Below are 12,034 nucleotides of genomic sequence, written 5' to 3' on the forward strand. Positions count from 1 at the left end.
GTCTATGGGGTCGCACAGAGTCGGACACGACTGAAGTGACTTAGCATGGCCTTTGGAGGGTGATGGGGCTGACTAGGCTGTCAGGGGACTTGGGTTTTCCTGCTCAGTTCTGCCCTTGCCTAAGTGCCTTCCGGTGCCTCAGTTTCCCCAGCTATAGAAAGAGGTGGATGAATGAGGTTTATCTCCCTATAAAATTCTAGAATCTGGAGCTGCCCCTGGAGCTTGGGGTTGCAGCTGGCTTGGGGTCCTTGGGAGCTCCGGAAGGGAGGGCACTACTCTCCCATTTGCTGTGCAAGTTGTCAGCCTCTGTTGACAGCGGGGCCCTTGTTCCCGGTCCAGCAGGCCCCAGACTCTCCTGCCTTGTCCCCTGTCCCAGGATCCTGGCCATCTGTCTCCAATTCCACAGGGGAGAACCTTGGGCCCGAGAAGACCTGCGAGGGAGCCATTTAGTTCAGCCTCCTTGTCTTTTAGGTGTGGAAATTGAGGCAAAGAGGGAGGTATGCTCTGGGTTAGTCATTGCAGAAACGAGGTGTTAGGCATCAGGTGTACCAACGCTTAACACTTGAACGGTTACACATCGAATTTGTGATTTTATGGCTGCGTGTGATTTAAGACGATGCTGAAGTCATTTAAGTGAGAAAATTGTGTTGACAAAGTTTTTAAGTAATAATGCTTGGATTCAGGAAAAAATCATGAAGATGGTTCCCAGGTGACTGAAATCTGGGGAATGCTGGTACAGACTGAGCTGAAGGCAAGTGGGGAGCCAGTGCCTGAAACCAGGTTCCGGGACTCCTGGTCCAGGGCTCTCTGTAGCGGGAGCTGTGTTGCTTGGAAAGTCCGAACAGTCCTGGTTGGGTCCTGGCTGGCTCAGGTTTGGGCACTGTGGTGTCTGCAGGTGCCTGGTCCTTGATGGCAGGGGCCCCCTCCAGGGCAGGGGCCAGGTATGAAGCCAGGGTGGGGAGGTGCTCAGGTTCTCAGGAGGAGAGCCCTGGGTTAGGGCAGGCCTTGGGGGCTACACTTTAGGCAGGATAGGGGGAGGTGCTGGGTGGCCCGTGCCCTGTCTCTTTCTGTGCGGTCGAGATGCATTCCCCACAGTCGGAGGAGCACAGCGAGGTTGTGTAACTCCATATCTCATCCAGGCGTCCTGACGGATGTGGGGGTGCACATGCTCAGGCTTGCAGGGTCTGATGAGGGCCCCCGCTGTGCTCCAAAACCCCGCACCAGAAAAGCGCCCAGCCTGGTCATGTCCGTATAAGGGCCTCCCTCCCAGCTGTGTTCCCAGTGGTGCGAGCGGCGACGAGGACAGACCAGGACAGCAGGAGCATGCGGGAGGGCGCCGACGGTGTGGTGGGCATGGAGCTCTGTGCAGGGGGTGTCAGGGCCCGGGTGCATCTCCTATAGAAAGCAGGGGCGATGCCGAGGGCTGTGTGCGGGCCTGGGGTCCACAACGCTCTGATGCTACAGTGGGACCGCCAGCCTTAGGGCCTTCGGGCACTCTCAGGAGTGGTGAAGGTCGTGCAGTTTGCAAGTTTCCAGTCAAGAGCTGAGCGCACCCTACATGCGCAGGCAGGAGGAGGTGCTCAACTCCTCATGAGTCCCTCCGGCCCTCAGGGGACTGGTGCCTGTCAGCTTTCGATCATCCGCTCGGAGGTGGGAAAGGGAGGGCCAAGCATCCTGGGCATTGGATAATCCACAGCCGGGCAATGGATTGTTCTGTTTCCTTTGGCCTGATTCTGATTATTTCTTTTTGACAGTGCATGCACGTGATAGATTTCCTTCCCAATCCTGTTGGACTCGGGCTATTAAAGTCAGCTTGTATTCCCTGAGCACGAGACTTGTGAGATGGCGCAAGTCCCTGGTGGTAGGATGAGGCTGGTGGCAGAGACAGTCCTGGACGTGGGGCCTGGCGTTTGGTGAGCACATACTTGGTCTGTGCCAGGACACGGAGCAAACGTGTTTTACCCCCCAGGGTCTCCCTGAGCCATCATGACAACCCTGGGAGCTGGGTGGTATTTCCAGCAGCAAGTCCACAGTTTCTCCATGGGCTGGTTCGGGGCTGCCATCTGGTAGAGGACGGGGCCAAAGGCCTGGCTGAAGCTGCTTTAGAATAACGCTTCTCGTTAAGCTGAGAAAATGTCACTTGGCTGCATCAGAGAATGGGGGCAGGTGCCAAAGAAGATTATGGGGGAGCAAAGCCTCCCCAAGCCACCCTTGGCACCATCACTGAGAACTGCTGTCCTCATTTGGTGGATGAGGGAAGGAGGCTTGGAATGGTGCAGTCGCAGATCCGCCGTCCCCAGCCAGGTTGCTGTGGAGCAGGGACTCGAACCTGAGTCCTCCTGCCACCAGAGCCTGGGGTGTAACCTCCATGCTGCCCGCCACTGGGAGGTAGATAGCTGAGCAGAGACCTGAGGCCTCATGGGGGCTCTACAGTGGTCCCTGGAGGCAGAGGGCCCAAGGGTGGCCATGGAGGGCCTTTTGGCTCATCAGACCGGAGGAACGCAGGGTGCGACGAAGAGGGAGGCAGAGGGCATCTTACTGGGAGTGCAGAGCCGTGGACACCGGGCAGCTCCGCCTCCTCTCCCCAGGGTGCCGGCGTCCCCTCGCCGGCTTTTCCTGGCTCTGGGAGCATGATGGAGAGCTGCAGTAAAGAAGCAGGAGGCACAGTGGCCTCTGCTGCCTGTGGGGACCCGGTGGCCACCGCCCCCAGGAGCAACCTGACCTGCTGTCTGTGCCCTTGAGTCAGGGCCCTGACAGTGATGGAGAGCCCCGCCTGGCAGGGCGGCGAGCAGTCTCCCTGCAGTTCTCCCTTCTGGCCAGGGCGTCATGGGAGGAGGGGGCCTGCCCTTGCCTCTCCTCTGGCAAAGATGGGGCTGCTGATGGCAGAACCTGGGGGAAGGAGACTGTTTAGAGCTGAGGTATGGGGGTGCCTGGTGGATGTAGGGTTTAAACTCATTTCCCATTGCATCCTGTTTTTTCTGATCCATAAAAAGGGGGATGAAGGGATAGTATCTTGTGTGTGTGCTAAGTCACTTCAGTCGTGTCCAACTCTGTGTGACCCTGTAGACTGTAGCCTACCAAGCTCTTCTGTCCATAGGATTCTCCAGGCAAGAATACTGGAGTGGGTTGCCATGCCCTCCTCCAGGGGATCTTCCCAACCCAAGGACTGAACCTTGTCTCTCCTGTCTCCCGCATTGGCAGGCGGTTCTTTACCACTAGTGCCACAGGGGAAGCCCCAAGCATCCAGTGGAAGGAAGTGTAGATTCTCTTCCCAAAGGCACAGAGCATTGCGCACGTGATTTCAGGGGCGGGGTCATAGATTACTCTCAAGCTTTTCTTCCTACCTTGCCAGGCCGTGAGTTCAAATTCCTTAGGGAACTGTGAGGGTCCTTTGTGAAAGCCCACAAGGATCCCAAGCTCAAAGGCTCACCTGGGGCAGGCTGGTGGCACAGGTGAGCGGGCAGGTGGCAGGGAGGCGGTGTTGTGCACTGCACCCCAGGCCTTGCCACCGGGACAGCCATACCTCAGTGCCAGCTGATTGTTGACAGGGCACCTGGGCCCAGAATCCCCACGTTCTCTGAGTTTTAAAAAGAGAAGCCAGAGAGCTGGATTTTTATGTGGTGTTCTTAGATTAAAAAATTGGCAACTCACGTCTTTTTAAAACAGCTCATATTGAGAGATGAGGGTTCCAATGTTTCCACATCCTCATTAATACGTGTAATTTTCCTTTTTTTGTGGATTCTAGCTTTCCTAGATGTGAAATGCTATCTCATTTTGGTCAATCGGTATATTTGAAAAAACACTGCTCAGGCCAAAGAATGTCCCTCTGCCAGCTGATTTCATTCTGGCCACCATTAGAAGGTTGCCAAGTGCGTCTCTACCCAGGGGCCGCTTTCCAGGCCTCTCTGCGCCCCACCGTCTGCCTCCAGCCCAGCTCAGTGGGGAGGTCCTTTTTCCCTCAGTGCTTCTTCTCTCTTCCCCCAGGCCCTTTGGAATGAACCATCTGAGTGGCAGGTACCAGGATGATAGTAGCCTGCAGCGGGGGGTTTCAGGGAACCAAACCAACCACGCTCCGCTTTGTCTCCCTTCTGCCGGTCACTAAGTCTGAGCTGGGAGACGAAGGGGCTTACCTCTGTGTAACTGCCTCACCAGAACCTCCTGCCTCCCTGGATCAGGTTTCAGGGCAGGCTGGGCTTCCTTCCAGCATGGCTGCCCTGGACCAAGCTGGGGATGGAGCACGAGGAAGGTCTGGGGCAGTCTGGTGATGGAAAACAGTTTATTTGCTGACAAACACTCACTGTCAATGCCGGGACAGGTGAGTCAACTTCACGTCTGGCACGGTGACACACACACTTGCGGTTGGAGAGAAACAGTATAATCGATTGTGTGTGAGTGGCCCAGCAGCCTGAGACCTTGCTGGTGTGATCAGAGTTTCAGGCCTTCCTGCCCCGTTGTAGGTCTCATCGTCCTGGTTAACGAAACCATCACTCCCATGCATGAGTCGCTTCTAGGAGCCAGTTCTCCTTCTTGGTGCCTTTCACATACAGAAACCGAGGCACATGGACGCTAGTGACTTGCTTCAAGGTCACACAGCTAGGAAGTGGCAGAGCCGGGATTTGAACCCAGACAGGTGGCGCAGTTGGTTAAAGAATCCGCCCTGCCAGTGCAGGAGATGCAAGAGATGCAGGATTGATCCCTGGTTTGGGAAGATGCCCTGGAGGAGGAAATGGCAACCCACTCCAGTATTCTTGCCTGGGAAATCCCATGGACAGAGGAGCCTGGTGGGCTATATAGTCCATGGGGTCGCAAAGAGTTGGACACGGCTGAGCGTGCGCACACACACACACAGCTCCAGCATCACTGTGGCACTTAAATTGTAAATGGTAGGTCTGCCTGTGGAATCTTGGTCCAGGCTCTTTGTGTCAGAGGGGAACCAGAGGCTCAGGGCTAGGGTCAGCTTAGTGTGCAGGTCCCTCCTGGGTCAGGTGGGAGTCTTACGAGGGCCAGGCCTCCCGGATCGCTGCCGGAAGGGAGAGGAGGTGCCTGTTTAGAAGGCCTTGAACACACTTCCCATCTTCAAAGGCCAGATCTGGAAAACACTGTGGGTCATGCTGTCCATAGAGACTCCCACCGCCTGACCCCAGCCCGCCTGCCTCTAGGCCCCCCTGCATGTTGGGTGTGTGTGCAGTTTGCAGTGGGGTGGTGGGTCTGTGTTAGGGCTGCAGGCTCAGAGACCTGCTCAGAGGGGGAAGATTAGAGTGGCATCTGGATGTCCGGTGCCTGGGGGCCCCTTGGCAGAGGGAGGCTGGAAGCCTTTCCTTTAATCTGACTCCGGTTAGCTGTGGGGTGGGGGAGTGGTCAGTGCCCCCATCACAGACAGAGGTGGCAGCCTCCTCACCCGCTGCGGTCCTTCACCTCCACGTTTCCACCATGGAGTGAACTTGACAGAAATGTCTGGAAGACCGGACCTTTCTCTTCAGGGAGTTGAGGCTCCTCGGTGCAGCCCAGCCTGCTCCTCTGAACCTTCTCGGGGCTTCCTTCCCACCCTGCCAGTGTTGTCCTAGAGCACGTATTTATTATTTCAACTACTTCACGGAGACTCCACCCACCACTCTGTGCTCCTGCTCGCTTGCTGTTTACATTTCTCTTGGCCCGCTTTCCAGCTCCATCCCTTCTCTCGAGGTGAAGAGCAGGCTGAATGCACTGGTGGGCTCCGTGGAGCCCCCGTGAGCCCCGAGCTTCTTGGAGACCTCTCGATCCATACACCCTGCCCTCAGTCACCACATTGGCGTCTCTGGGAGGATGGGCAGTCATTGCCTCAACTGCCCCTCCCCGCTGGACACTTGAACCGCGTTCAGTTTTGAACTCATGAACAACACTCTTACCAATGCCTTTGTGTCGGTGGTCTTTTTCCCCTTTGGAGTTGTTCTTAGGGGCTCCCAGGACTTTTTGACTTCTTCAATCCTCAGATCAAGGCTGGAGAGACTGTCTCCCTCTCTCCTCTCCTCTCCCCCAGGGTTCCCTCACCCTGAATTTTCTCCTGAGTGACTGCCTTACCCTGGCTCATCGGTGAGGGTATCCTTACCCCTTCCCGCGATCCTGGGGCTGACGAAGGAAGCTGCCAGATGCCCCTGACTCCCGGCTGGCTCGGCTGGTGCTGCCCACCTCCTGCGCTTGAGCCCCCAACCCAGTCATTTCCTCCACAAGGACCAGGGGACATTTTAAAGGAGCAGGAAAGTCCTAAATAGATGGAGAATTTCCTAGCATTTTAAAGACTTATGAAATGCGTTTTTATATGGGGCCAGCTGGGGAGTTTCTCATTAGCTCTGCTGGGGCGTCTGTGGGGAGTTGAGCTGAGTGGAGCCAGGCAGGCGGGGTAGGAAGATGCGGTGGCCCCGAGCTCACCGGGGGAGCGTGGCAGGCATGCGCCGACTGGTCTGTACCGTGGACCCCCGGCCAGGCGGGCCTTTGTTAGCGCTGCTTCCCCCAGCTCAGGAGGCCTCGGAGACCTTCAGGTGGTGACTGGAGCTGAGAGGTGGCCACTCTGTTACCATGGTGAGCAGTCCACGAGGTAGGGCATCTGTGCCCCGAGTGCACACGGAGGCATGCACTTGTGTGTGTGTGTGTGGTGTGTGTGCGACTGTGCCCAGGTGCCTCGGCCCTGACTCAGACTCTTGGGGGCTCTGTGGCCTCCGCACCCCTCTGTGCTGCGTCCCAGGCCCTCGGGGCTGACTTGGCCCAGCTCTCCGAGGGGATGTGGTATTTCCTGCCCACCCTTTCCTCTGGCTCTGGACCAGCCAGGGGCCCCGCTGGGCTGCACTGTACATTGCTTCCTCTGTGCCACGTCTGCCGTGCACGTGTGTGTGCACATGTATGCTGGCGCCCGGGGTACGTGCAAGGGAGTGTGTGTGTGTGTGTGTGTGTGTGTCTCTCTCTTCTGACTCTTTTTTTCTCTCCCCCGTGGCCTGACTGATGGCTTCGCTGGAGGGGGGTTTGTCTTGCTGAGTTCACCTCCAAGGGTGGACTTGGAGCTTCCTCGGAGGCAGGGCCTCTGTGTCATTCATCCTGTACCCACAGGCTGGCGTACAGCAGCTGCTCTGCCATCGTACCCTTGCTCTCTGCAGTGAAGTTGCAAGCTCCCAGCCCTGCTGACTGGGGACTGTCCACTCCACGAGCCCAGTGTATCTGCCCTCGCCTCTCCTGGGGCTCTGGAATTTTTCACAGGCACCAATGATGAGGGCTGTCCTGACGGAGGGGCTGGTCCTACTTTATCCAACCTTGGGTGCTCCCTAGGGTCTGGGCCCCCACTGATGGATGTTGGAAATCAGCAGTTATTTTGGTGACTTGAAGCCTGGCTATATACCAGGGCCACAGTCGGGCGTGTATGTGGGTGTGGGCCCCGGGAGTGGTGATGACATTGTTCCTTGGGATTTGGGGGAGGTCTCACCGTGGTTTCCAGGCGTGGTTTACATTGGCCCTGCTCAAACTTGACCATGTAGGCAAATTTGGTGATCTTGTTAAAACGCAGGTGCTGACTCAGTCGTTCTGGGAGGGGTCTGAGATTCTGCATTCTAAGCCAGCTCCAGAGTGGTGTTGATGGCCCACCCACCACCTGGAGTAGTGAGGGCTCAGAGGGTTTGATGAGTTAAGCCCTTTCACCCACTCCCCTTGACTCCTGTTCTGGCGGGGGCCCTCTGCCTATGGAGCTCCTCCTTCAAAGCTCAGTCTACATGACGCCTCCTCCAGGAGGCCACCACGATTGCCCTGCCATAATTACTGTGCCTGCCCCTGAGTCTTGGGAGCTGACTTCCTCCTGGTCCTCATTGCTGTCTGCTTGGTAACGACGTTCCTCCTGTATGTGCCTGGTTCCCTTCCTGTTCTGCTCACTCCCTCAGGCAGCGACCATGTCCGATTCTCCCAGAGCTGGGCCCTGTCTTGGTCACTGACAGTCACTGAGCCAATGTTTGCCAAGGTGGAGAACTTCACTTCTGCCTCTTCATCTGTGTTTTCCCTTGGCAGCACAGGGCCAGATTGTTGTTCCCTTTGTTAAGAGCAAGAATTGGGTTTGAGGTTGAAGATACTACTTGTGTGACCTTGAGTAAGTTACTCAACCTCTCTGTGCTCTCCATGTGCTCATCTGAAGTGGGGATGCTTATCCTGCTTCCTGGGACCATTGTGAGGACGATATGAGGGGATGCACGGAGCTTAGCCATAGCCCCCAAGGGTGGCAGCTGGCGCTCTCCCCTCTTACTCTGTAATATATTGACAGCACGTTGAGGGAAGCTTGGCTTGGAGCTTAGCTCCGAGCCTTGATCTGTGTGGGCCACAGAAGGCTCCGACAGGCCCCTCCCTTCCTCCTTTTCCTTGTCTCGATCGGCAGTCTTTAGGCGTCGCCACAGTGGGCAGGGTACTCACGCCTTCACCCCCATGCAGGGTTGGGGTGGGACTGAGCTCTCAAGGGACCATCCTTTCTCACGCTGACCTTGGAGTGGGGCACTGCCTGTTTCCCCTGTGGAGAAGGCCGGGGTGGGGTTGAGGTTGGTAGGGGGGTAGTGGGCAGGGTCTGAAAGCCAGAGGCTCTGAGGCTATCGTACGATCAAGCTCCTTCCCTGGGTGGGGCTTGATGCACCCACCGTGTGGCCATGGGTCAGTGCCCGGCAGGAAATGGCCAAGGTCAGCCCAATCGTGCAGCCTGGCTGGTCCTGGCTTCCTGGGCGGGCACTCTGCAGGGCCCAGCTTCTGGGATGGGTATGTTTAGCACCGCGTCAGTCACAGTCCTGTTGTAGGCTGTGGGAGGCCTGCAGGGGTTAGGCGGTTGTCCTCTCTGCTGATCCTCTCTTAAAATTCTTGAGCGTGAGGCATGTGTGGGTACGTGCATAGGCTCTCTCTCCCTCTCTCTCTCTTGTTCCATGTGTGTTAGGTTGAGCCTGGCTAACTGATGCCTGTCCAGTTCAACAAACCCATTACTTTGCCCACACTGACAGATGGCTCCTCTCTTGTTGTTGTGCTTGTTTGCTTCAATGGATGGCTGCTGGCTGTACTTAGTAGTAGTTAGCACATCAGACTGACACTGAATCGAGTAAAAAGGAGACACTTTTGCTTCTGCTGTTCTATTTCTCTGGGCTAAATGCGATTGTGGAGGCAAGGGTAGTGCCTGCTTTGCTCACCATTGTATTCTCAATAACCATAATTATAAGCAACTGTAATAACAATAACCATGAAAAAACCCAACCATCTAGTGAGCATTTGCTGGGGCCAGGCAAGGGCCATGTATTTGACATGCATCTTTCATTTAACCCTCTTAACCACAGGTGGTAGGAAATAGTATCATGCCCATCTCATGGATGAGCAGCTGAGGCTCAGAGAGGTTGAGAGATGGGTGTAGGCTTTCACAGCTGATCCGGGCCAGGGCAGGATTTGAACCTGGGTTGGTTTTGTCTGAGTCCAGGGTCTGTTCCTCTGGAGTTGCTGCTTCACAGTGACCAGGACCCAGCGGAGATGTAAGGCATCTTTGTCGGGGGGACATCCCCAAGGATGTGCTAAGAACCCTAGAGGTCATGGTGGTGACACACACTTCCAGGGTCAGTGTGAGGGTGATGACTGCTGATGGACACAAGCCCAGGAATGCTCTTCAACAGTGATGTGTAACAGTGACAAGTCATTTTGCCTGCACGCACACACACTCATATACACTTGTTCACAAACATAAGTACACTGTGCCTACACATTCTAGACACACGTACATGCCCACTTCCCCACACAATGCACACACACATACAGTGCACATATACAGACATTCACATGTTCCTCCATACCTCACATGCACACACATACACTCAGTGCAAATGTGCACACCCCCGTATATGAATGCTCACACACACATACACAGGGCACATATGCACACACTTCCAAACATGAGCACATACCCAGACATGCACACACAGGCACCACACACCCATCCACACCCCTAGGCTTGCAGATGAGCAGAAAGAGCTGCTTCCGGGATCTCTCTTCAAGGATGAGGACAGTTCTCCCCACCCGAGGAGGCTCCCGAGATGTCCAGGTCACCCGTTACTCTCACTCTGCTTTCCCTTTGTTGTACACTCAGGGCTTCAGACATTCTTTCCGACCAACGATCCACACCCCTGCTGTTGGGCCCGGCGCCGGGCAGACCCGGGTGCAGACAGAGACCCCAGTGGCCATCTGTCCGCGTGCCTGGCCCGGCCTGCGCTGGCCCACGTGCACCCCACCCCTAACTTGGACATGACTTCATTTCCACTCTGCACCTGCCGCTTTAAGAGCCCAGGGCCGGGTGGGCCTGTCCCCAGGGTCGGGCTGGGGGAGGCTGGACAGCTGTGGGTTGGGGGAAGCTTTGTTAGCTCCCAGGGGCCTCCTGGAGTCCGGGCTAGGCTGGGGAAACTGCAACAAAGGCCGACAATGGCCTCCTTCCCTCCCTGGGCGGCCTCGGAGCAGGGCCTGGCTGGGCGGCCTCTGGGGGCCCCTGTTATTTCCTGTGCTGGCTGCGGGGCTCCTGGCCAGCCGCAGTGGGCAGGAAGCGGGGCTGGGCATCTCCTCCCCACCCGCTGGGCTGGCTCTCTCAGGCCAGAGGGGCTGCTGCTGTGAGCCGGGCTAGCGCGGCCCGCCCGCCCCGCCATCCTCTGCTCGGGCCTGCTTGGAGGCCAACCCCGCTCATGTCTGCCCAGACTTCCCCGGACGGGAAACCCGAGCCCATCCCCACTGCCCTGTCCCTGCTGCAGACCCCACGTGCTCCACCATCTGCCCCCCAGCGTTTGTGGTCGCAGTGCTGGCCCCACAGAACTGAGGATGGGTGGGGCTGGGAACACTGGGTTGGTTAATGCTGAGTTCATCTGGGATTGTGTTAGAAGGAAGCTTAGATTTAGTGTTAGGGTTAAGGTTAAGTAGTCGATTTAGTATTAGGGTTAAGGTGAGGTTTACCAGCCCTCAAGGCCAGAAAAAGGAGTTTTGCACAGGGTTGAAGCAAACAGACCTTTACATCAATCCGGGCTTCCCTTCCAATGTGTTCATCACCTAATCCTCAGGGGTCTTCGGCCACAGACACGCAGTGGTGACCCGCCCTCCAGGCTCATATTCTAGAATGAGGAGACTGGGGGGCAGCTGAACACGCATGGCGCCACTCTTGGCTTCTTAGCTGTGAGTATGGGCTTGACTCAGTTATTCCCCAGGGCTCAGTTTCCTGATCTGTAAAGTGGGGAGCCTGAAGCCCTACCTTTTGACGTTGTTATATGAATGAGAGAGGGCAAAGATGTGTGTTCACACAGTGCCTGGCACATAGCAAGCATCCAACAAACACCAGCTCTGGTGATTGTGTTTTATTCGGCTGTGCCGCATGGCGTGTGGGACCTTGGTTCCCTGACTAGGAGTTGAACCCGTGTCCCCTGCATTGGAAGAGCAGAGTCTTAACCACTGGGCCCCCACGGTAGTCCCCAAACAGGAGTTAGTTATTGTGTGTACCTTATTTTTAATTAGTTTATGACATTTTGGTCACACTGGTTGGCATGGGGCTTGAGGATCTTAGGTTCCTGACCAAGGATTGAACCTGTGACCCTGAATTGAGAGAATGGAGTCTCAATCACTGGGCCACCAGGGAAGCCCACCAGTTCTGGTGATTATTAATGAAACAAGATGAAGTGCCCAGGTGTCATTGGGCAGTTAGTAATTGATGAAAGAACTAATTATGTCAGCAGCCAAGGGTCAGGGTCACTGCCGGTGAGCTTCCTGGCAGCTGAGGCCAAAAGAGAAATAGGATGAAGTAGACGCCTCTGTCTCATTCAAGTACTTGGGACTGACGACATTTATCCCTGGCACTAAATGCTGAGGAATTTACCGCGTGGATCCTCATTAATCATTGAACAAACAATAGCTCTGTCTCAATAACAATTTGGCACACAATACAGAAACATCTTTCCTCGATTTCTTTCTTAAATTGACCCTGGAAAATGCTCCAGGCCTAAGTGCACAGCACAGCCGTGGAGTTACGTGCAGTACAGCCTGG

General features: G+C 55.9%; 1 protein-coding gene across 5 annotated transcripts in view; it reads left to right on the forward strand.

Moving 5' to 3' along the window:
• ZNF423 (zinc finger protein 423) overlaps positions 1–12,034 on the forward strand; it is a 345,391-nt gene that overhangs the window by 58,412 nt on the left and 274,945 nt on the right. The gene's annotated exons all lie outside the window — the stretch shown is intronic.

The sequence above is a fragment of the Bos mutus genome, chromosome 18 (genome assembly GCF_027580195.1).
Source record: "Bos mutus isolate GX-2022 chromosome 18, NWIPB_WYAK_1.1, whole genome shotgun sequence".
NCBI classification, from domain to species: domain Eukaryota; kingdom Metazoa; phylum Chordata; class Mammalia; order Artiodactyla; family Bovidae; genus Bos; species Bos mutus.